General features: G+C 45.1%; 11 non-coding genes across 11 annotated transcripts; all 11 read right to left on the bottom strand.

The window, feature by feature from the left end:
- Window positions 1–373: 373 nt before the first annotated feature.
- On the bottom strand, window positions 374–446 carry trnar-ccu (transfer RNA arginine (anticodon CCU)). Its single transcript has one exon. It is a non-coding gene; the product is annotated as a tRNA-Arg (tRNA).
- A 486-nt stretch (window positions 447–932) lies between these two features.
- On the bottom strand, window positions 933–1,006 carry trnar-ccu (transfer RNA arginine (anticodon CCU)). The gene has a single exon. It is a non-coding gene; the product is annotated as a tRNA-Arg (tRNA).
- Window positions 1,007–1,491: 485 nt separating this feature from the next.
- Window positions 1,492–1,564, bottom strand: trnar-ccu (transfer RNA arginine (anticodon CCU)). The gene has a single exon. It is a non-coding gene; the product is annotated as a tRNA-Arg (tRNA).
- Window positions 1,565–2,604: 1,040 nt separating this feature from the next.
- On the bottom strand, window positions 2,605–2,678 carry trnar-ccu (transfer RNA arginine (anticodon CCU)). The gene has a single exon. It is a non-coding gene; the product is annotated as a tRNA-Arg (tRNA).
- A 1,603-nt stretch (window positions 2,679–4,281) lies between these two features.
- Window positions 4,282–4,354, bottom strand: trnar-ccu (transfer RNA arginine (anticodon CCU)). The gene has a single exon. It is a non-coding gene; the product is annotated as a tRNA-Arg (tRNA).
- Window positions 4,355–4,845: 491 nt separating this feature from the next.
- trnar-ccu (transfer RNA arginine (anticodon CCU)) lies at window positions 4,846–4,918 on the bottom strand. The gene has a single exon. It is a non-coding gene; the product is annotated as a tRNA-Arg (tRNA).
- A 1,039-nt stretch (window positions 4,919–5,957) lies between these two features.
- trnar-ccu (transfer RNA arginine (anticodon CCU)) lies at window positions 5,958–6,030 on the bottom strand. Its single transcript has one exon. It is a non-coding gene; the product is annotated as a tRNA-Arg (tRNA).
- Window positions 6,031–7,082: 1,052 nt separating this feature from the next.
- On the bottom strand, window positions 7,083–7,156 carry trnar-ccu (transfer RNA arginine (anticodon CCU)). Its single transcript has one exon. It is a non-coding gene; the product is annotated as a tRNA-Arg (tRNA).
- Window positions 7,157–7,647: 491 nt separating this feature from the next.
- On the bottom strand, window positions 7,648–7,719 carry trnar-ccu (transfer RNA arginine (anticodon CCU)). The gene has a single exon. It is a non-coding gene; the product is annotated as a tRNA-Arg (tRNA).
- Window positions 7,720–9,340: 1,621 nt separating this feature from the next.
- Window positions 9,341–9,413, bottom strand: trnar-ccu (transfer RNA arginine (anticodon CCU)). The gene has a single exon. It is a non-coding gene; the product is annotated as a tRNA-Arg (tRNA).
- Window positions 9,414–11,843: 2,430 nt separating this feature from the next.
- Window positions 11,844–11,916, bottom strand: trnar-ccu (transfer RNA arginine (anticodon CCU)). The gene has a single exon. It is a non-coding gene; the product is annotated as a tRNA-Arg (tRNA).
- Between the last annotated feature and the right edge of the window lie 12,060 nt (window positions 11,917–23,976).

Below are 23,976 nucleotides of genomic sequence, written 5' to 3'. Positions count from 1 at the left end.
TTCATAAAAAAAAAATCTGTTAGCAGAGATGGTTTCGATCCATCGACCTCTGGGTTATGGGCCCAGCACGCTTCCGCTGCGCCACTCTGCTCTCAGCCACTATCAGAAAAACTAGAACTCACAATCCATGCTTAGGAGGCCAGTGTCTTAGGCCCTGGGGTACTGTGTAAACAGTAATGACCTATACAAACTGTTGGAAGAGGTAAAAACAAATGTATAATGGCAATGAGACATGCCATGAAACGACAATTTTTTTGTTTTTTTGTTTCGCACTTAAAATCTAAAAAGAACTGTTTAGCAGAGGATGGTTTCGATCCATCGACCTCTGGGTTTAGGGCCCAGCACGCTTCCGCTGCGCCACTCTGCTTCCATCCACCCCAGATGGGACTTGAACCCACAATCCCTGGCTTAGGAGGCCAGTGCCTTATCCATTAGGCCACTGGGGCAACTGTTTACCTTCTGCAACAGTACGAACTGATAGAAGCAGTAAAAATAATGTGTACTGGATAGCACTGAGAGACGCAATTCAATTTAGCTTTCTAATTTCTGCTTGCGTTTCATTAAAAAAAAATCTGGTTAGCAGAGGATGGTTTCGATCCATCGACCTCTGGGTTATGGGCCCAGCACGCTTCCGCTGCGCCACTCTGCTCTCAGCCACTTCAGAAAAGACTAGAACTCACAATCCATGGCTTAGGAGGCCAGTGTCTAGGCCACTGGGGTACTGGTGTAAACAGTATACCTATACAAACTGTTGGAAGAGGTAAAAACAAATGTATAATGGCAATGAGACATGCCATGAAACGACAATTTTTTTGTTTTTTTGTTCGCACTTAAAATCTAAAAAGAAACTGTTTAGCAGAGGATGGTTTCGATCCATCGACCTCTGGGTTATGGGCCCAGCACGCTTCCGCTGCGCCACTCTGCTTCCATCCCACCCCAGAATGGGACTTGAACCCACAATCCCTGGCTTAGGAGGCCAGTGCCTTATCCATTAGGCCACTGGGGCACTGTTACCTTCTGCAAACAAGTACGAACTGATAGAAGCAGTAAAAATAATGTGTACTGGATAGCACTGAGAGACGCAAATTCAATTTAGCTTTCTAATTTCTGCTTGCGTTTCATTAAAAAAAATCTGGTTAGCAGAGGATGGTTTCGATCCATCGACCTCTGGGTTATGGGCCCAGCACGCTTCCGCTGCGCCACTCGCTCTCAGCCACTTCAGAAAAGACTAGAACTCACAATCCATGGCTTAGGAGGGCCAGTGTCTTAGGCCACTGGGGCACTGTTTACCTTCTGCAAACAGTACGAACTGATAGAAGCAGTAAAAATAATGTGTACTGGATAGCACTGAGAGACGCAAATTCAATTTAGCTTTCTAATTTCTGCTTGCGTTTCATAAAAAAAAAAATCTGGTTAGCAGAGGATGTTTCGATCCATCGACCTCTGGGTTATGGGCCCAGCACGCTTCCGCTGCGCCACTCTGCTTCCATCCAACCCAGATGGGACTTGAACCCACAATCCCTGGCTTAGGAGGCCAGTGCCTTATCCATTAGGCCACTGGGGCACGGTTTACCTTCTGCAAACAGTACGAACTGATAGAAGCAGTAAAAATAATGTGTACTGGATAGCACTGAGAGACGCAAATTCAATTTAGCTTTCTAATTTCTGCTTGCGTTCATTAAAAAAAATCTGGTTAGCAGAGGATGGTTTCGATCCATCGACCTCTGGGTTATGGGCCCAGCACGCTTCCGCTGCGCCACTCTGCTCTCAGCCACTTCAGAAAAGACTAGAACTCACAATCCATGGCTTAGGAGGCCAGTGTCTTAGGCCACTGGGGTACTGTGTAAACAGTATGACCTATACAAACTGTTGGAAGAGGTAAAAACAAATGTATAATGGCAATGAGACATGCCATGAAACGACAATTTTTTTTGTTTTTTTGTTCGCACTTAAAATCTAAAAAGAAACTGTTTAGCAGAGGATGGTTTCGATCCATCGACCTCTGGGTTATGGGCCCAGCACGCTTCCGCTGCGCCACTCTGCTCTCAGCCACTTCAGAAAAGACTAGAACTCACAATCCATGGCTTAGGAGGCCAGTGTCTTAGGCCACTGGGGCACTGTTTACCTTCTGCAAACAGTACGAACTGATAGAAGCAGTAAAAATAATGTGTACTGGATAGCACTGAGAGACGCAAATTCAATTTAGCTTTCTAATTTCTGCTTGCGTTTCATAAAAAAAAAATTCTGGTTAGCAGAGGATGGTTTCGATCCATCGACCTCTGGGTTATGGGCCCAGCACGCTTCCGCTGCGCCACTCTGCTCTCAGCCACTTCAGAAAAGACTAGAACTCACAATCCATGGCTTAGGAGGCCAGTGTCTTAGGCCACTGGGGTACTGTGTAAACAGTATGACCTATACAAACTGTTGGAAGAGGTAAAAACAAATGTATAATGGCAATGAGACATGCCATGAAACGACAATTTTTTTTGTTTTTTTGTTCGCACTTAAAATCTAAAAGAAACTGTTTAGCAGAGGATGGTTTCGATCCATCGACCTCTGGGTTATGGGCCCAGCACGCTTCCGCTGCGCCACTCTGCTTCCATCCACCCCAGATGGGACTTGAAACCCACAATCCCTGGCTTAGGAGGCCAGTGCCTTATCCATTAGGCCACTGGGGCACTGTTTACCTTCTGCAAACAGTACGAACTGATAGAAGCAGTAAAATAATGTGTACTGGATAGCACTGAGAGACGCAAATTCAATTTAGCTTTCTAATTTCTGCTTGCGTTTCATTAAAAAAAATCTGGTTAGCAGAGGATGGTTTCGATCCATCGACCTCTGGGTTATGGGCCCAGCACGCTTCCGCTGCGCCACTCTGCTCTCAGCCACTTCAGAAAAGACTAGAACTCACAATCCATGGCTTAGGAGGCCAGTGTCTTAGGCCACTGGGGCACTGTTTACCTTCTGCAAAACAGTACGAACTGATAGAGCAGTAAAAATAATGTGTACTGGATAGCACTGAGAGACGCAAATTCAATTTAGCTTTCTAATTTCTGCTTGCGTTTCATAAAAAAAAAAATCTGGTTAGCGAGGATGGTTTCGATCACATCGACCTCTGGGTTATGGGCCCAGCACGCTTCCGCTGCGCACTCTGCTTCCATCCAACCAGATGGGACTTGTAACCCACAATCCCTGGCTTAGGGAGGCCAGTGCCTTATCCATTAGGCCACTGGGGCACTGTTTACCTTCTGCAAACAGTACGAACTGATAGAAGCAGTAAAAATAATGTGTACTGGATAGCACTGAGAGACGCAAATTCAATTTAGCTTTCCTAATTTCTGCTTGCGTTTCATTAAAAAAAAATCTGGTTAGCAGAGGATGGTTTCGATCCATCGACCTCTGGGTTATGGGCCCAGCACGCTTCCGCTGCGCCACTCTGCTCTCAGCCACTTCAGAAAAGACTAGAACTCACAATCCATGGCTTAGGAGGCCAGTGTCTTAGGCCACTGGGGTACTGTGTAAACAGTATGACCTATACAACTGTTGGAAGAGGTAAAAACAAATGTATAATGGCAATGAGACATGTCCATGAAACGAAAATTTTTTTTGTTTTTTTGTTTCGCACTTAAAATCTAAAAGAAAACTGTTTAGCAGAGGATGGTTTCGATCCATCGACCTCTGGGTTATGGGCCCAGCACGCTTCCGCTGCGCCACTCTGCTCTCAGCCACTTCAGAAAAGACTAGAACTCACAATCCATGGCTTAGGAGGCCAGTGTCTTAGGCCACTGGGGCACTGTTTACCTTCTGCAAACAGTACGAACTGATAGAAGCAGTAAAAATAATGTGTACTGGATAGCACTGAGAGACGCAAATTCAATTTAGCTTCTAATTTCTGCTTGCGTTTCATAAAAAAAAATCTGGTTAGCAGAGGATGGTTTCGATCCATCGACCTCTGGGTTATGGGCCCAGCACGCTTCCGCTGCGCCACTCTGCTCTCAGCCACTTCAGAAAAGACTAGAACTCACAATCCATGGCTTAGGAGGCCAGTGTCTTAGGCCACTGGGGTACTGTGTAAACAGTATGACCTATACAAACTGTTGGAAGAGGTAAAAACAAATGTATAATGGCAATGAGACATGCCATGAAACGACAATTTTTTTTTGTTTTTTTTGTTCGCACTTAAAATCTAAAAAGAAACTGTTTAGCAGAGGAATGGTTTCGATCCATCGACCTCTGGGTTATGGGCCCAGCACGCTTCCGCTGCGCCACTCTGCTTCCATCCACCCCAGATGGGACTTGAACCCACAATCCCTGGCTTAGGAGGCCAGTGCCTTATCCATTAGGCCACTGGGGCACTGTTTACCTTCTGCAAACAGTACGAACTGATAGAAGCAGTAAAAATAATGTGTACTGGATAGCACTGAGAGACGCAAATTCAATTTAGCTTTCTAATTTCTGCTTGCGTTTCATTAAAAAAAATCTGGTTAGCAGAGGATGGTTTCGATCCATCGACCTCTGGGTTATGGGCCCAGCACGCTTTCCGCTGCGCCACTCTGCTCTCAGCCACTTCAGAAAAAGACTAGAACTCACAATCCATGGCTTAGGAGGCCAGTGTCTTAGGCCACTGGGGGTACTGTGTAACAGTATGACCTATACAAACTGTTGGAAGAGGTAAAAACAAATGTATAATGGCAATGAGACATGCCATGAAACGACATTTTTTTTTGTTTTTTTTTGTTCGCACTTAAAATCTAAAAAGAAACTGTTTAGCAGAGGATGGTTTCGATCCATCGACCTCTGGGTTATGGGCCCAGCACGCTTCCGCTGCGCCACTCTGCTTCCATCCACCCCAGATGGGACTTGAACCCACAATCCCTGGCTTAGGAGGCCAGTGCCTTATCCATTAGGCCACTGGGCACTGTTTACTTTCTGCAAACAGTACGAACTGATAGAAGCAGTAAAAATAATGTGTACTGGATAGCACTGAGAGACGCAAATTCAATTTAGCTTTCTAATTTCTGCTTGCGTTTCATTAAAAAAAAATCTGGTTAGCAGAGGATGGTTTCGATCCATCGACCTCTGGGTATGGGCCCAGCACGCTTCCGCTGCGCCACTCTGCTCTCAGCCACTTCAGAAAAGACTAGAACTCACAATCCATGGCTTAGGAGGCCAGTGTCTTAGGCCACTGGGGTACTGTGTAAACAGTATGACCTATACAAACTGTTGGAAGAGGTAAAAACAAATGTATAATGGCAATGAGACATGCCATGAAACGACAATTTTTTTTGTTTTTTTTGTTCGCACTTAAAATCTAAAAAGAAACTGTTTAGCAGAGGATGGTTTCGATCCATCGACCTCTGGGTTATGGGCCCGCACGCTTCCGCTGCGCCACTCTGCTCTCAGCCACTTCAGAAAAGACTAGAACCCACAATCCATGGCTTAGGAGGCCAGTGTCTTAGGCACTGGGGCACTGTTTACCTTCTGCAACAGTACGAACTGATAGAAGCGAGTAAAATAATGTGTACTGGATGGCACTGAGAGACGCAAATTCAATTTAGCTTTCTAATTTCTGCTTGCGTTTCATAAAAAAAACAATCTGGTTAGCAGAGGATGGTTTCGATCCATCGACCTCTGGGTTATGGGCCCAGCACGCTTTCCGCTGCGCCACTCTGCTCTCAGCCACTTTAAGAAAGACTAGAACTCACAATCCATGGCTTAGGAGGCCAGTGTCCTTAGGCCACTGGGGCACTGTTTACCTTCTGCAAACAGTACGAAACTGATAGAAGCAGTAAAATAATGTGTACTGGATAGCACTGAGAGACGCAAATTCAATTTAGCTTTCTAATTTCTGCTTGCGTTTCATAAAAACAAAATATGGTTAGCAGAGGATGGTTTTCGATCCATCGACCTCTGGGTTATGGCCCAGCACGCTTCCGCTGCGCCACTCTGCTTCCATCCACCCAAGATGGGACTTGAACCCACAATCCCTGGCTTAGGAGGCCAGTGCCTTATCCATTAGGCCACTGGGGCACTGTTTAACCCTTCTGCAAACAGTACGAACTGATAGAAGCAGGTAAAAATAATGTGTACTGGATAGCACTGAGAGACGCAAATTCAATTTAGCTTTCTCATTTCTGCTTGCGTTTCATTAAAAAAAAAAATCTGGTTAGCAGAGGATGGTTTCGATCCATCGACCTCTGGGTTATGGGCCCAGCACGCTTCCGCTGCGCCACTCTGCTCTCAGCCACTTCAGAAAAGACTAGAACTCACAATCCATGGCTTAGGAGGCCAGTGTCTTAGGCCACTGGGTACTGTGTAAACAGTATGACCTATACAAACTGTTGGAAGAGGTAAAACAAATGTATAATGGCAATGAGACATGCCATGAAACGACAATTTTTTTTGTTTTTTTTGGTTCGCACTTAAAATCTAAAAAGAAACTGTTTAGCAGAGGATGTTTCGATCCATCGACCTCTGGTTATGGGCCCAGCACGCTTCGCCTGCGCCACTCTGCTTCCATCCACACCAGATGGGACTTGAACCCACAATCCCTGCTTAGGAGGCCAGGGCCTTATCCATTAGGCCACTGGGGCACTGTTTACCTTCTGCAAACAGTACGAACTGATAGAAGCAGTAAAAATAATGTGTACTGGATAGCACTGAGAGACGCAAATTCATTTAGCTTTCTAATTTCTGCTTGCGTTTCATTAAAAAAAAATCTGGTTAGCAGAGGATGGTTTCGATCCATCGACCTCTGGGTTATGGGCCCAGCACTCTTCCGCTGCGCCACTCTGCTCTCAGCCACTTCAGAAAGACTAGAACTCACAATCCATGGCTTAGGAGGCCAGTGTCTTAGGCCACTGGGGTACTGTGTAAAAACAGTATGACCTATACCAAACTGTTGGAAGAGGTAAAAACAAATGTATAATGGCAATGAGGACAATGCCATGAAACGACAATTTTTTTGTTTTTTTTGTTCGCACTTAAAATCTAAAAGAAACTGTTTAGCAGAGGATGGTTTCGATCCATCGACCTCTGGGTTATGGGCCCAGCACGCTTCCGCTGCGCCACTCTGCTTCATCCACCCCAGATTGGGACTTGAACCCACAATCCCTGGCTTAGGAGGCCAGTGCCTTATCCATTAGGCCACTGGGGCCACTGTTTACCTTCTGCAACAGTACGAACTGATAGAAGCAGTAAAAATAATGTGTACTGGATAGCACTGAGAGACGCAAATTCAATTTAGCTTTCTAATTTCTGCTTGCGTTTCATTCAAAAAAAAATCTGGTTAGCAGAGGATGGTTTCGATCCATCGACCTCTGGGTTATGGGCCCAGCACGCTTCCGCTGCGCCACTCTGCTCTCAGCCACTTCAGAAAAGACTAGAACTCACAATCCATGGCTTAGGAGGCCCAGTGTCTTTAGGCCACTGGGGTACTGTGTAAACAGTATGACCTATACAAACTGTTGGAAGAGGTAAAACAAATGTATAATGGCAATGAGACATGCCATGAAACAGACAATTTTTTTGTTTTTTTTGTTCGCACTTAAAATCTAAAAAGAAACTGTTTAGCAGAGGATGGTTTCGATCCATCGACCTCTGGGTTATGGGCCCAGCACGCTTCCGCTGCGCCACTCTGCTTCCATCCACCCCAGATGGGACTTGAACCCACAATCCTGGCTTAGGAGGCCAGTGCCTTATCCATTAGGCCACTGGGGCACTGTTTACCTTCTGCAAAACAGTACGAACTGATAGAAGCAGTAAAAATAATGTGTACTGGATAGCACTGAGAGACGCAAATTCAATTTAGCTTTCTAATTTCTGCTTGCGTTCATTAAAAAAAAATCTGGTTAGCAGAGGATGGTTTCGATCCATCGACCTCTGGGTTATGGGCCCAGCACGCTTCCGCTGCGCCACTCTGCTCTCAGCCACTTCAGAAAAGACTAGAACTCACAATCATGGCTTAGGAGGCCAGTGTCTTAGGCCACTGGGGTACTGTGTAAACAGTATGACCTATACAAACTGTTGGAAGAGGTAAAAACAAATGTATAATGGCAATGAGACATGCCATGAAACGACAATTTTTTTTGTTTTTTTTTGTTCGCACTTAAAATCTAAAAAGAAACTGTTTAGCAGAGGATGGTTTCGATCCATCGACCTCTGGGTTATGGGCCCAGCACGCTTCCGCTGCGCCACTCTGCTTCCATCCACCCCAGATGGACTTGAAACCCACAATCCCTGGCTTAGGAGGCCAGTGCTTATCCATTAGGCCACTGGGGCACTGTTTACCTTCTGCAAACAGTACGAACTGATAGAAGCAGTAAAAATAATGTGTACTGGATAGCACTGAGAGACGCAAATTCAATTTAGCTTTCTAATTTCTGCTTGCGTTTCATTAAAAAAAAAATCTGGTTAGCAGAGGATGGTTTCGATCCATCGACCTCTGGGTTATGGGCCCAGCAACGCTGACCGCTGGCGCCACTCTGCTCTCAGCCACTTCAGAAAAGACATGAACTCACAATCCATGGCTTAAGGAGGCCATGTCTTAGGGCCCACTGGGGTACTGTGTAAACGTATGACCTAATACAAACTGTTGGAAAGAGGTAAAAACAAATGTATAATGGCATGAGACATGCCAGGAACGACATTTTTTTGTGTTTTTTTTGTTCCGCAACTTAAATCTAAAAAGAAACTGTTTAGCAGAGGATGGTTTCGATCCATCGACCTCTTGGTTATGGGGCCCAGCACGCTTCCGCTGCGCCACTGCTGCTTCCATCCACCCCAGATGGACTTGAACCCACAAGCCCTAGGCTTAGGAGGCCAGTGCCTTATCCATTGGACCACTGGGGCACTCGTTACATTCGGCAAACAGTACGAACTGATAGAAGCAGTAAAATAATGTGACTGGATAGCAACTGAAGGAACGCAAATATTCATTTATGCTTTCTAATTCTGCTTGCGTTTCATAAAAAAACAATCTGGTTAGCAGAGGATGGTTTCGATCCATCGACCTCTGGGTTATGGGCCCAGCACGCTTCCGCTGCGCCACTCTGCTCTCAGCCACTTCAGAAAAGACTAGAACTCACAATCCATGGCTTAGGAGGCCAGTGTCTTAGGCCACTGGGGTACTGTGTAAACAGTATGACCTATACAAACTGTTGGAAGAGGTAAAAACAAATGTATAATGGCAATGAGACATGCCATGAAACGACAATTTTTTTTGTTTTTTTTGTTCGCACTTAAAATCTAAAAAGAAACTGTTTAGCAGAGGATGGTTTCGATCCATCGACCTCTGGGTTATGGGCCCAGCACGCTTCCGCTGCGCCACTCTGCTTCCATCCACCCCAGATGGGACTTGAACCCACAATCCCTGGCTTAGGAGGCCAGTGCCTTATCCATTAGGCCACTGGGGCACTGTTTACCTTCTGCAAACAGTACGAACTGATAGAAGCAGTAAAAATAATGTGTACTGGATAGCACTGAGAGACGCAAATTCAATTTAGCTTTTCTAATTTCTGCTTGCGTTTCATTAAAAAAAAATCTGGTTAGCAGAGGATGGTTTCGATCCATCGACCTCTGGGTTATGGGCCCAGCACGCTTCCGCTGCGCCACTCTGCTCTCAGCCACTTCAGAAAAGACTAGAACTCACAATCCATGGCTTAGGAGGCCAGTGTCTTAGGCCACTGGGGTACTGTGTAAACAGTATGACCTATACAAACTGTTGGAAGAGGTAAAAACAAATGTATAATGGCAATGAGACATGCCATGAAACGACAATTTTTTTTTTGTTTTTTTGTTCGCACTTAAAATCTAAAAAGAAACTGTTTAGCAGAGGATGGTTTCGATCCATCGACCTCTGGGTTATGGGCCCAGCACGCTTCCGCTGCGCCACTCTGCTCTCATCCACCTCAGAATGGACTTGAACCCACAATCCCTGGCTTAGGAGGCCAGTGCCTTATCCATTAGGCCACTGGGGCACTGTTTACTTTCTGCAAACAGTACGAACTGATAGAAGCAGTAAAATAATGTGTACTGGATAGCACTGAGAGACGCAAATTCAATTTAGGCTTCTAATTTCTGCTTGCGTTTCATTAAAAAAAAATCTGGTTAGCAGAGGATGGTTTTCGATCCATCGACCTCTGGGTTATGGCCCAGCACGCTTCCGCTGCGCCACTCTGCTCTCAGCCACTTCAGAAAAGACTAGAACTCACAATCCATGGCTTAGGAGGCCAGTGTCTTAGGCCACTGGGGTACTGTGTAAACAGTATGACCTATACAAACTGTTGGAAGAGGTAAAAACAAATGTATAATGGCAATGAGACATGCCATGAAACGACAATTTTTTTGTTTTTTTGTTCGCACTTAAAATCTAAAAAGAAACTGTTTAGCAGAGGATGGTTTCGATCCATCGACCTCTGGGTTATGGGCCCAGCACGCTTCCGCTGCGCCACTCTGCTCTCAGCCACTTCAGAAAAGACTAGAACTCACAATCCATGGCTTAGGAGGCCAGTGTCTTAGGCCACTGGGGCACTGTTTACCTTCTGCAAACAGTACGAACTGATAGAAGCAGTAAAAATAATGTGTACTGGATAGCACTGAGAGACGCAAATTCAATTTAGCTTTCTAATTTCTGCTTGCGTTTCATAAAAAAAAAATCTGGTTAGCAGAGGATGGTTTCGATCCATCGACCTCTGGGTTATGGGCCCAGCACGCTTCCGCTGCGCCACTCTGCTCTCAGCCACTTCAGAAAAGACTAGAACTCACAATCCATGGCTTAGGAGGCCAGTGTCTTAGGCCACTGGGGTACTGTGTAAACAGTATGACCTATACAAACTGTTGGAAGAGGTAAAAACAAATGTATAATGGCAATGAGACATGCCATGAAACGACAATTTTTTTGTTTTTTTTGCTTGCGTTTCATTAAAAAAAACTTGTTAGAAGAGGATGGTTTCGATCCATCGACCTCTGGGTTATGGGCCCAGCACGCTTCCGCTGCGCCACTCTGCTCTCAGCCACTTCAGAAAGACTAGAACTCACAATCCATGGCTTAGGAGGCCAGTGTCTTAGGCCACTGGGGGTATGTGTAAACAGTATGACCTATATAACTGTTGGAAGAGGTAAAAACAAATGTATAATGGCAATGAGACATGCAATGAAACGACAAGTTTTTTTGTTTTTTTTGTTCGCACTTAAAATCTAAAAAGAACTGTTTTAGCAGAGGATGGTTTCGATCCATCGACCTCTGGGTTATGGGCCCAGCACGCTTCCGCTGCGCCACTCTGCTCTCAGCCACTTCAGAAAAGACTAGAACCACAATCCATGGCTTAGGAGGCCAGTGTCCTTAGGCCACTGGGGCACTGTTTACCTTCTGCAAACAGTACGAACTGATAGAAGCAGTAAAAATAATGTGTACTGGATAGCACTGAGAGACGCAAATTCAATTTAGCTTTCTAATTTCTGCTTGCGTTTCATAAAAAAAAATCTGGTTAGCAGAGGATGGTTTCGATCCATCGACCTCTGGGTTATGGGCCCAGCACGCTTCCGCTGCGCCACTCTGCTCTCAGCCACTTCAGAAAAGACTAGAACTCACAATCCATGGCTTAGGAGGCCAGTGTCTTAGGCCACTGGGGTACTGTGTAAACAGTATGACCTATACAAACTGTTGGAAGAGGTAAAAACAAATGTATAATGGCAATGAGACATGCCATGAAACGACAATTTTTTTTGTTTTTTTTGTTCGCACTTAAAATCTAAAAAGAAACTGTTTAGCAGAGGATGGTTTCGATCCATCGACCTCTGGGTTATGGGCCCAGCACGCTTCCGCTGCGCCACTCTGCTCTCATCCACCCAGATGGGACTAGAACCCACAATCCCTGGCTTAGGAGGCCAGTGCCTTATCCATTAGGCCACTGGGGCACTGTTTACCTTCTGCAAACAGTACGAACTGATAGAAGCAGTAAAAATAATGTGTACTGGATAGCACTGAGAGACGCAAATTCAATTTAGCTTTCTAATTTCTGCTTGCGTTTCATTAAAAAAAAATCTGGTTAGCAGAGGATGGTTTCGATCCATCGACCTCTGGGTTATGGGCCCAGCACGCTTCCGCTGCGCCACTCTGCTCTCAGCCACTTCAGAAAAGACTAGAACTCACAATCCATGGCTTAGGAGGCCAGTGTCTTAGGCCACTGGGGCACTGTTTACCTTCTGCAAACAGTACGAACTGATAGAAGCAGTAAAAATAATGTGTACTGGATAGCACTGAGAGACGCAAATTCAATTTAGCTTTCTAATTTCTGCTTGCGTTTCATTAAAAAAAAATCTGGTTAGCAGAGGATGGTTTCGATCCATCGACCTCTGGGTTATGGGCCCAGCACGCTTCCGCTGCGCCACTCTGCTCTCAGCCACTTCAGAAAAGACTAGAACTCACAATCCATGGCTTAGGAGGCCAGTGTCTTAGGCCACTGGGGCACTGTTTACCTTCTGCAAACAGTACGAACTGATAGAAGCAGTAAAAATAATGTGTACTGGATAGCACTGAGAGACGCAAATTCAATTTAGCTTTCTAATTTCTGCTTGCGTTTCATAAAAAAAAAATCTGGTTAGCAGAGGATGGTTTCGATCCATCGACCTCTGGGTTATGGGCCCAGCACGCTTCCGCTGCGCCACTCTGCTCTCAGCCACTTCAGAAAAGACTAGAACTCACAATCCATGGCTTAGGAGGCCAGTGTCTTAGGCCACTGGGGTACTGTGTAAACAGTATGACCTATACAAACTGTTGGAAGAGGTAAAAACAAATGTATAATGGCAATGAGACATGCCATGAAACGACAATTTTTTTTGTTTTTTTTGTTCGCACTTAAAATCTAAAAAGAAACTGTTTAGCAGAGGATGGTTTCGATCCATCGACCTCTGGGTTATGGGCCCAGCACGCTTCCGCTGCGCCACTCTGCTCTCAGCCACTTCAGAAAAGACTAGAACTCACAATCCATGGCTTAGGAGGCCAGTGTCTTAGGCCACTGGGGCACTGTTTACCTTCTGCAAACAGTACGAACTGATAGAAGCAGTAAAAATAATGTGTACTGGATAGCACTGAGAGACGCAAATTCAATTTAGCTTTCTAATTTCTGCTTGCGTTTCATAAAAAAAAAATCTGGTTAGCAGAGGATGGTTTCGATCCATCGACCTCTGGGTTATGGGCCCAGCACGCTTCCGCTGCGCCACTCTGCTCTCAGCCACTTCAGAAAAGACTAGAACTCACAATCCATGGCTTAGGAGGCCAGTGTCTTAGGCCACTGGGGTACTGTGTAAACAGTATGACCTATACAAACTGTTGGAAGAGGTAAAAACAAATGTATAATGGCAATGAGACATGCCATGAAACGACAATTTTTTTTGTTTTTTTTGTTCGCACTTAAAATCTAAAAAGAAACTGTTTAGCAGAGGATGGTTTCGATCCATCGACCTCTGGGTTATGGGCCCAGCACGCTTCCGCTGCGCCACTCTGCTCCAGCCACTTCAGATGGGACTAGAACTCACAATCCATGGCTTAGGAGGCCAGTGTTATCATTAGGCCACTGGGGCACTGTTTACCTTCTGCAAACAGTACGAACTGATAGAAGCAGTAAAAATAATGTGTACTGGATAGCACTGAGAGACGCAAATTCAATTTAGCTTTCTAATTTCTGCTTGCGTTTCATTAAAAAAAAATCTGGTTAGCAGAGGATGGTTTCGATCCATCGACCTCTGGGTTATGGGCCCAGCACGCTTCCGCTGCGCCACTCTGCTCTCAGCCACTTCAGAAAAGACTAGAACTCACAATCCATGGCTTAGGAGGCCAGTGTCTTAGGCCACTGGGGTACTGTGTAAACAGTATGACCTATACAAACTGTTGGAAGAGGTAAAAACAAATGTATAATGGCAATGAGACATGCCATGAAACGACAATTTTTTTGTTTTTTTTGTTCGCACTTAAATCTAAAAAGAAACTGTTTAGCAGAGGATGGTTTCGATCCATCGACCTCTGGGTTATGGGCCCAGCACGCTTCCGCTGCGCCACTCTGCTCTCAGCCACTTCAGAAAAGACTAGAACTCACAATCCATGGCTTAGGAGGCCAGTGTCTTAGGCCACTGGGGCACTGTTTACCTTCTGCAAACAGTACGAACTGATAGAAGCAGTAAAAATAATGTGTACTGGATAGCACTGAGAGACGCAAATTCAATTTAGCTTTCTAATTTCTGCTTGCGTTTCATTAAAAAAAAATCTGGTTAGCAGAGGATGGTTTCGATCCATCGACCTCTGGGTTATGGGCCCAGCACGCTTCCGCTGCGCCACTCTGCTCTCAGCCACTTCAGAAAAGACTAGAACTCACAATCCATGGCTTAGGAGGCCAGTGTCTTAGGCCACTGGGGCACTGTTACCTTCTGCAAACAGTACGAACTGATAGAAGCAGTAAAAATAATGTGTACTGGATAGCATGAGAGACGCAAATTCAATTTAGCTTTCTAATTCTGCTTGCGTTTCATAAAAAAAAAATCTGGTTAGCAGAGGATGGTTTCGATCCATCGACCTCTGGGTTATGGGCCCAGCACGCTTCCGCTGCGCCACTCTGCTCTCAGCCACTTCAGAAAAGACTAGAACTCACAATCCATGGCTTAGGAGGCCAGTGTCTTAGGCCACTGGGGTACTGTGTAAACAGTATGACCTATACAAACTGTTGGAAGAGGTAAAAACAAATGTATAATGGCAATGAGACATGCCATGAAACGAAATTTTTTTTTGTTTTTTTGTTCGCACTTAAAATCTAAAAAGAAACTGTTTAGCAGAGGATGGTTTCGATCCATCGACCTCTGGGTTATGGGCCCAGCACGCTTCCGCTGCGCCACTCTGCTCTCAGCCACTTCAGAAAAGACTTGAACTCACAATCCATGGCTTAGGAGGCCAGTGTCTTAGGCCACTGGGGCACTGTTTACCTTCTGCAAACAGTACGAACTGATAGAAGCAGTAAAAATAATGTGTACTGGATAGCACTGAGAGACGCAAATTCAATTTAGCTTTCTAATTTCTGCTTGCGTTTCATTAAAAAAAAATCTGGTTAGCAGAGGATGGTTTCGATCCATCGACCTCTGGGTTATGGGCCCAGCACGCTTCCGCTGCGCCACTCTGCTCTCAGCCACTTCAGAAAAGACTAGAACTCACAATCCATGGCTTAGGAGGCCAGTGTCTTAGGCCACTGGGGTACTGTGTAAACAGTATGACCTATACAAACTGTTGGAAGAGGTAAAAACAAATGTATAATGGCAATGAGACATGCCATGAAACGACAATTTTTTTTGTTTTTTTGTTCGCACTTAAAATCTAAAAAGAAACTGTTTAGCAGAGGATGGTTTCGATCCATCGACCTCTGGGTTATGGGCCCAGCACGCTTCCGCTGCGCCACTCTGCTTCCATCCACCCAGATGGGACTGAACCCACAATCCCTGGCTTAGGAGGCCAGTGTCATTAGGCCACTGGGGCACTGTTTACCTTCTGCAAACAGTACGAACTGATAGAAGCAGTAAAAATAATGTGTACTGGATAGCACTGAGAGACGCAAATTCAATTTAGCTTTCTAATTTCTGCTTGCGTTCATTAAAAAAAAATCTGGTTAGCAGAGGATGGTTTCGATCCATCGACCTCTGGGTTATGGGCCCAGCACGCTTCCGCTGCGCCACTCTGCTCTCAGCCACTTCAGAAAGACTAGAACTCACAATCCATGGCTTAGGAGGCCAGTGTCTTAGGCCACTGGGGTACTGTGTACCTTCTGCAAACAGTACGAACTGGAGAAGCAGTAAAAACAATGTGTAATGGATAGCACTGAGAGACGCAAATTCAATTTAGCTTTCTAATTCTGCTTGCGTTTCATTAAAAAAAAATCTGGTTAGCAGAGGATGGTTTCGATCCATCGACCTCTGGGTTATGGGCCCAGCACGCTTCCGCTGCGCCACTCTGCTCTCAGCCACTTCAGAAAAGACTAGAACTCACAATCCATGGCTTAGGAGGCCAGTGTCTTAGGCCACTGGGGTACTGTGTGTAAACAGTATGACTATACAAACTGTTGGAAGAGGTAAAAACAAATGTATAATGGCAATGAGACATGCCATGAGAAACGACAATTTTTTTGTTTTTTTGTTCGCATTAAAATCTAAAAAAAAAAAAACTGTTAGCAGAGGATGGTTTCGATCCATCGACCTCTGGGTTATGGGCCCAGCACGCTTCCGCTGCGCCACTCTGCTCTCAGCCACTTCAGAAAAGACTAGAACTCACAATCCATGGCTTAGGAGGCCAGTGTCTTAGGCCATGGGGCACTGTTTACCTTCTGCAAACAGTACGAACTGATAGAAGCAGTAAAAATAATGTGTACTGGATAGCACTGAGAGACGCAAATTCAATTTAGCTTTCTAATTTGCTTGCGTTCATAAAAAAAAAAACTGGTTAGCAGAGGATGGTTTCGATCCATCGACCTCTGGGTTATGGGCCCAGCACGCTTCCGCTGCGCCACTCTGCTTCAGCCACCCAGAAAAGACTAGAACTCACAATCCATGGCTTAGGAGGCCAGTGTCTTAGGCCACTGGGGCACTGTTTACCTTCTGCCAACAGTACGAACTGATAGAAGCAGTAAAAACAATGTGTACTGGATAGCACTGAGAGACGCAAATCAATTTAGCTTTCTAATTTCTGCTTGCGTTTCATAAAAAAAAAAATCTGGTTAGCAGAGGATGGTTTCGATCCATCGACCTCTGGGTTATGGGCCCAGCACGCTTCCGCTGCGCCACTCTGCTCTCAGCCACTTCAGAAAAGACTAGAACTCACAATCCATGGCTTAGGAGGCCAGTGTCTTAGGCCACTGGGGTACTGTGTAAACAGTATGACCTATACAACTGTTGGAAGAGTAAAAACAAATGTATAATGGCAATGAGACATGCCATGAAACGACAATTTTTTTTTTTTTTTTTTGTTCGCACTTAAAATCTAAAAAGAAACTGTTTAGCAGAGGATGGTTTCGATCCATCGACCTCTGGGTTATGGGCCCAGCACGCTTCCGCTGCGCCACTCTGCTCTCAGCCACTTCAGAAAGACTAGAACTCACAATCCATGGCTTAGGAGGCCAGTGTCTTAGGCCACTGGGGCACTGTTTACCTTCTGCAAACAGTACGAACTGATAGAAGCAGTAAAAATAATGTGTACTGGATAGCACTGAGAGACGCAAATTCAATTTAGCTTTCTAATTTCTGCTTGCGTTTCATTAAAAAAAAATCTGGTTAGCAGAGGATGGTTTCGATCCATCGACCTCTGGGTTATGGGCCCAGCACGCTTCCGCTGCGCCACTCTGCTCTCAGCCACTTCAGAAAAGACTAGAACTCACAATCCATGGCTTAGGAGGCCAGTGTCTTAGGCCACTGGGGCACTGTTTACCTTCTGCAAACAGTACGAACTGATAGAAGCAGTAAAAACAATGTGTACTGGATAGCACTGAGAGACGCAAATTCAATTTAGCTTTCTAATTTCTGCTTGCGTTTCATAAAAAAAAAAAACTGGTTAGCAGAGGATGGTTTCGATCCATCGACCTCTGGGTTATGGGCCCAGCACGCTTCCGCTGCGCCACTCTGCTCTCAGCCACCCAGAAAAGACTTGAACTCACAATCCATGGCTTAGGAGGCCAGTGTCTTAGGCCACTGGGGCACTGTTTACCTTCTGCAAACAGTACGAACTGATAGAAGCAGTAAAAACAATGTGTACTGGATAGCACTGAGAGACGCAAATTCAATTTAGCTTTCTAATTTCTGCTTGCGTTTCATTAAAAAAAAAATCTGGTTAGCAGAGGATGGTTTCGATCCATCGACCTCTGGGTTATGGGCCCAGCACGCTTCCGCTGCGCCACTCTGCTCTCAGCCACTTCAGAAAAGACTAGAACTCACAATCCATGGCTTAGGAGGCCAGTGTCTTAGGCCACTGGGGCACTGTTTACCTTCTGCAAACAGTACGAACTGATAGAAGCAGTAAAAATAATGTGTACTGGATAGCACTGAGAGACGCAAATTCAATTTAGCTTTCTAATTTCTGCTTGCGTTTCATTAAAAAAAATCTGGTTAGCAGAGGATGGTTTCGATCCATCGACCTCTGGGTTATGGGCCCAGCACGCTTCCGCTGCGCCACTCTGCTCTCAGCCACTTCAGAAAAGACTAGAACTCACAATCCATGGCTTAGGAGGCCAGTGTCTTAGGCCACTGGGGTACTGTGTAAACAGTATGACCTATACAAACTGTTGGAAGAGGTAAAAACAAATGTATAATGGCAATGAGACATGCCATGAAACGACAATTTTTTTGTTTTTTTTGTTCGCACTTAAAATCTAAAAAAAAACTGTTTAGCAGAGGATGGTTTCGATCCATCGACCTCTGGGTTATGGGCCCAGCACGCTTCCGCTGCGCCACTCTGCTCTCAGCCACTTCAGAAAAGACTAGAACTCACAATCCATGGCTTAGGAGGCCAGTGTCTTAGGCCACTGGGGTACTGTGTAAACAGTATGACCTATACAAACTGTTGGAAGAGGTAAAAACAAATGTATAATGGCAATGAGACATGCCATGAAACGACAATTTTTTTCTTTTTTTGTTCGCACTTAAAATCTAAAAAGAAACTGTTAGCAGAGGATGGTTTCGATCCATCGACCTCTGGGTTATGGGCCCAGCACGCTTCCGCTGCGCCACTCTGCTCTCAGCCACTTCAGAAAAGACTAGAACTCACAATCCATGGCTTAGGAGGCCAGTGTCTTAGGCCACTGGGGCACTGTTTACCTTCTGCAAACAGTACGAACTGATAGAAGCAGTAAAAATAATGTGTACTGGATAGCACTGAGAGACGCAAATTCAATTTAGCTTTCTAATTTCTGCTTGCGTTTCATAAAAAAAAAATCTGGTTAGCAGAGGATGGTTTCGATCCATCGACCTCTGGGTTATGGGCCCAGCACGCTTCCGCTGCGCCACTCTGCTCTCAGCCACCCAGAAAAGACTAGAACTCACAATCCATGGCTTAGGAGGCCAGTGTTATCTTAGGCCACTGGGGCACTGTTTACCTTCTGCAAACAGTACGAACTGATAGAAGCAGTAAAAACAATGTGTACTGGATAGCACTGAGAGACGCAAATGAAATTTAGCTTTCTAATTTCTGCTTGCGTTTCATTAAAAAAAAAATCTGGTTAGCAGAGGATGGTTTCGATCCATCGACCTCTGGGTTATGGGCCCAGCACGCTTCCGCTGCGCCACTCTGCTCTCAGCCACTTCAGAAAAGACTAGAACTCACAATCCATGGCTTAGGAGGCCAGTGTCTTAGGCCACTGGGGTACTGTGTAAACAGTATGACCTATACAAACTGTTGGAAGAGGTAAAAACAAATGTATAATGGCAATGAGACATGCCATGAAACGACAATTTTTTTAGTTTTTTTTGTTCGCACTTAAAATCTAAAAAGAAACTGTTTAGCAGAGGATGGTTTCGATCCATCGACCTCTGGGTTATGGGCCCAGCACGCTTCCGCTGCGCCACTCTGCTCTCAGCCACTTCAGAAAAGACTAGAACTCACAATCCATGGCTTAGGAGGCCAGTGTCTTAGGCCACTGGGGCACTGTTTACCTTCTGCAAACAGTACGAACTGATAGAAGCAGTAAAAATAATGTGTACTGGATAGCACTGAGAGACGCAAATTCAATTTAGCTTTCTAATTTCTGCTTGCGTTTCATTAAAAAAAAAATCTGGTTAGCAGAGGATGGTTTCGATCCATCGACCTCTGGGTTATGGGCCCAGCACGCTTCCGCTGCGCCACTCTGCTCTCAGCCACTTCAGAAAAGACTAGAACTCACAATCCATGGCTTAGGAGGCCAGTGTCTTAGGCCACTGGGGTACTGTGTAAACAGTATGACCTATACAAACTGTTGGAAGAGGTAAAAACAAATGTATAATGGCAATGAGACATGCCATGAAACGACAATTTTTTTTGTTTTTTTTGTTCGCACTTAAAATCTAAAAGAAACTGTTTAGCAGAGGATGGTTTCGATCCATCGACCTCTGGGTTATGGGCCCAGCACGCTTCCGCTGCGCCACTCTGCTCTCAGCCACTTCAGAAAAGACTAGAACTCACAATCCATGGCTTAGGAGGCCAGTGTCTTAGGCCACTGGGGCACTGTTTACCTTCTGCAAACAGTACGAACTGATAGAAGCAGTAAAAATAATGTGTACTGGATAGCACTGAGAGACGCAAATTCAATTTAGCTTTCTAATTTCTGCTTGCGTTTCATAAAAAAAAAATCTGGTTAGCAGAGGATGGTTTCGATCCATCGACCTCTGGGTTATGGGCCCAGCACGCTTCCGCTGCGCCACTCTGCTCTCAGCCACTTCAGAAAAGACTAGAACTCACAATCCATGGCTTAGGAGGCCAGTGTCTTAGGCCACTGGGGCACTGTTTACCTTCTGCAAACAGTACGAACTGATAGAAGCAGTAAAAATAATGTGTACTGGATAGCACTGAGAGACGCAAATTCAATTTAGCTTTCTAATTTCTGCTTGCGTTTCATAAAAAAAAATCTGGTTAGCAGAGGATGGTTTCGATCCATCGACCTCTGGGTTATGGGCCCAGCACGCTTCCGCTGCGCCACTCTGCTTCAGCCACCCAGAAAAGACTAGAACCCACAATCCATGGCTTAGGAGGCCAGTGCTTATCCATTAGGCCACTGGGGCACTGTTTACCTTCTGCAAACAGTACGAACTGATAGAAGCAGTAAAAACAATGTGTACTGGATAGCACTGAGAGACGCAAATGAAATTTAGCTTTCTAATTTCTGCTTGCGTTTCATTAAAAAAAAATCTGGTTAGCAGAGGATGGTTTCGATCCATCGACCTCTGGGTTATGGGCCCAGCACGCTTCCGCTGCGCCACTCTGCTCTCAGCCACTTCAGAAAAGACTAGAACTCACAATCCATGGCTTAGGAGGCCAGTGTCTTAGGCCACTGGGGCACTGTTTACCTTCTGCAAACAGTACGAACTGATAGAAGCAGTAAAAATAATGTGTACTGGATAGCACTGAGAGACGCAAATTCAATTTAGCTTTCTAATTTCTGCTTGCGTTTCATTAAAAAAAATCTGGTTAGCAGAGGATGGTTTCGATCCATCGACCTCTGGGTTATGGGCCCAGCACGCTTCCGCTGCGCCACTCTGCTCTCAGCCACTTCAGAAAAGACTAGAACTCACAATCCATGGCTTAGGAGGCCAGTGTCTTAGGCCACTGGGGTACTGTGTAAACAGTATGACCTATACAAACTGTTGGAAGAGGTAAAAACAAATGTATAATGGCAATGAGACATGCCATGAAACGACAATTTTTTTTGTTTTTTTTGTTCGCACTTAAAATCTAAAAAGAAACTGTTTAGCAGAGGATGGTTTCGATCCATCGACTCTGGGTTATGGGCCCAGCACGCTTCCTCTGCGCCACTCTGCTCTCAGCCACTTCAGAAAAGACTAGAACTCACAATCCATGGCTTAGGAGGCCAGTGTCTTAGGCCACTGGGTAGGTACTGTAACAGTATGACCTATACAAACTGTTGGAAGAGGTAAAAACAAATGTATAATGGCATGAGGACTACATGCATATGAAACGACAATTTTTTTGTTTTTTTTGTTCGCACTTAAAATCTAAAAAGAAACTGTTAGCAGAGGATTGGTTTCGATCCCATCGACCTCTGGGTTATGGGCCCAGCACGCTTCCGCTGCGCCCACTCTGCTCTCAGCCACTTCAGAAAAGACTAGAACTCACAATCCATGGCTTAGGAGGCCAGTGTCTTAGGCCACTGGGGCACTGTTTACCTCTGCAAACAGTAGCGAACTGATAGAAGCAGTAAAAATAATGTGTACTGGATAGCACTGAGAGACGCAAATTCAATTTAGCTTTCTAATTTCTGCTTGCGTTTCATAAAAAAAAAAATCTGGTTAGCAGAGGATGGTTTCGATCCATCGACCTCTGGGTTATGGGCCCAGCACGCTTCCGCTGCGCCACTCTGCTTCCATCCACCCAGATGGGACTTGAACCCACAATCCTGGCTTAGGAGGCCAGTGCTTATCCATTAGGCCACTGGGGCACTGTTTACCTTCTGCAAACAGTACGAACTGATAGAAGCAGTAAAAACAATGTGTACTGGATAGCACTGAGAGACGCAAATTCAATTTAGCTTTCTAATTTCTGCTTGCGTTTCATTAAAAAAAAAATCTGGTTAGCAGAGGATGGTTTCGATCCATCGACCTCTGGTTATGGGCCCAGCACGCTTCCGCTGCGCCATACTGCTCTCAGCACTTCAGACAAGACTAGAACTCACAATCCATGGCTTAGGAGGCCAGTGTCTTAGGCCACTGGGGTACTGTGTAAACAGTATGACCTATACAAACTGTTGGAAGAGGTAAAAACAAATGTATAATGGCAATGAGACATGCCATGAAACGACAATTTTTTTAGTTTTTTTTGTTCGCACTTAAAATCTAAAAAGAAACTGTTTAGCAGAGGATGGTTTCGATCCATCGACCTCTGGGTTATGGGCCCAGCACGCTTCCGCTGCGCCACTCTGCTCTCAGCCACTTCAGAAAAGACTAGAACTCACAATCCATGGCTTAGGAGGCCAGTGTCTTAGGCCACTGGGGCACTGTTTACCTTCTGCAAACAGTACGAACTGATAGAAGCAGTAAAAATAATGTGTACTGGATAGCACTGAGAGACGCAAATTCAATTTAGCTTTCTAATTTCTGCTTGCGTTTCATTAAAAAAAAATCTGGTTAGCAGAGGATGGTTTCGATCCATCGACCTCTGGGTTATGGGCCCAGCACGCTTCCGCTGCGCCACTCTGCTCTCAGCCACTTCAGAAAAGACTAGAACTCACAATCCATGGCTTAGGAGGCCAGTGTCTTAGGCCACTGGGGTACTGTGTAAACAGTATGACCTATACAAACTGTTGGAAGAGGTAAAAACAAATGTATAATGGCAATGAGACATGCCATGAAACGACAATTTTTTTTGTTTTTTTTGTTCGCACTTAAAATCTAAAAAGAAACTGTTTAGCAGAGGATGGTTTCGATCCATCGACCTCTGGGTTATGGGCCCAGCACGCTTCCGCTGCGCCACTCTGCTCTCAGCCACTTCAGAAAAGACTAGAACTCACAATCCATGGCTTAGGAGGCCAGTGTCTTAGGCCACTGGGGCACTGTTTACCTTCTGCAAACAGTACGAACTGATAGAAGCAGTAAAAATAATGTGTACTGGATAGCACTGAGAGACGCAAATTCAATTTAGCTTTCTAATTTCTGCTTGCGTTTCATTAAAAAAAAATCTGGTTAGCAGAGGATGGTTTCGATCCATCGACCTCTGGGTTATGGGCCCAGCACGCTTCCGCTGCGCCACTCTGCTCTCAGCCACTTCAGAAAAGACTAGAACTCACAATCCATGGCTTAGGAGGCCAGTGTCTTAGGCCACTGGGGCACTGTTTACCTTCTGACAGTACGAACTGATAGAAGAGTAAAAACAAATGTATAATGGCAATGAGACATGCATGAAACGACAATTTTTTTCTAATTTCTGCTTGCACTTAAAAAAAAAAAACTGGTTAGCAGAGGATGGTTTCGATCCATCGACCTCTGGGTTATGGGCCCAGCACGCTTCCGCTGCGCCACTCTGCTCTCAGCCACTTCAGAAAAGACTAGAACTCACAATCCATGGCTTAGGAGGCCAGTGTCTTAGGCCACTGGGGCACTGTTTACCTTCTGCAAACAGTACGAACTGATAGAAGCAGTAAAAATAATGTGTACTGGATAGCACTGAGAGACGCAAATTCAATTTAGCTTTCTAATTTCTGCTTGCGTTTCATAAAAAAAAAAATCTGGTTAGCAGAGGATGGTTTCGATCCATCG

This window comes from Oncorhynchus kisutch, unplaced genomic scaffold, assembly GCF_002021735.2.
Source record: "Oncorhynchus kisutch isolate 150728-3 unplaced genomic scaffold, Okis_V2 scaffold746, whole genome shotgun sequence".
In the NCBI taxonomy this organism is placed as follows: domain Eukaryota; kingdom Metazoa; phylum Chordata; class Actinopteri; order Salmoniformes; family Salmonidae; genus Oncorhynchus; species Oncorhynchus kisutch.
Note: the sequence above shows the minus strand (reverse complement) of the source record. Positions and strands in the feature narration are given on the sequence as shown.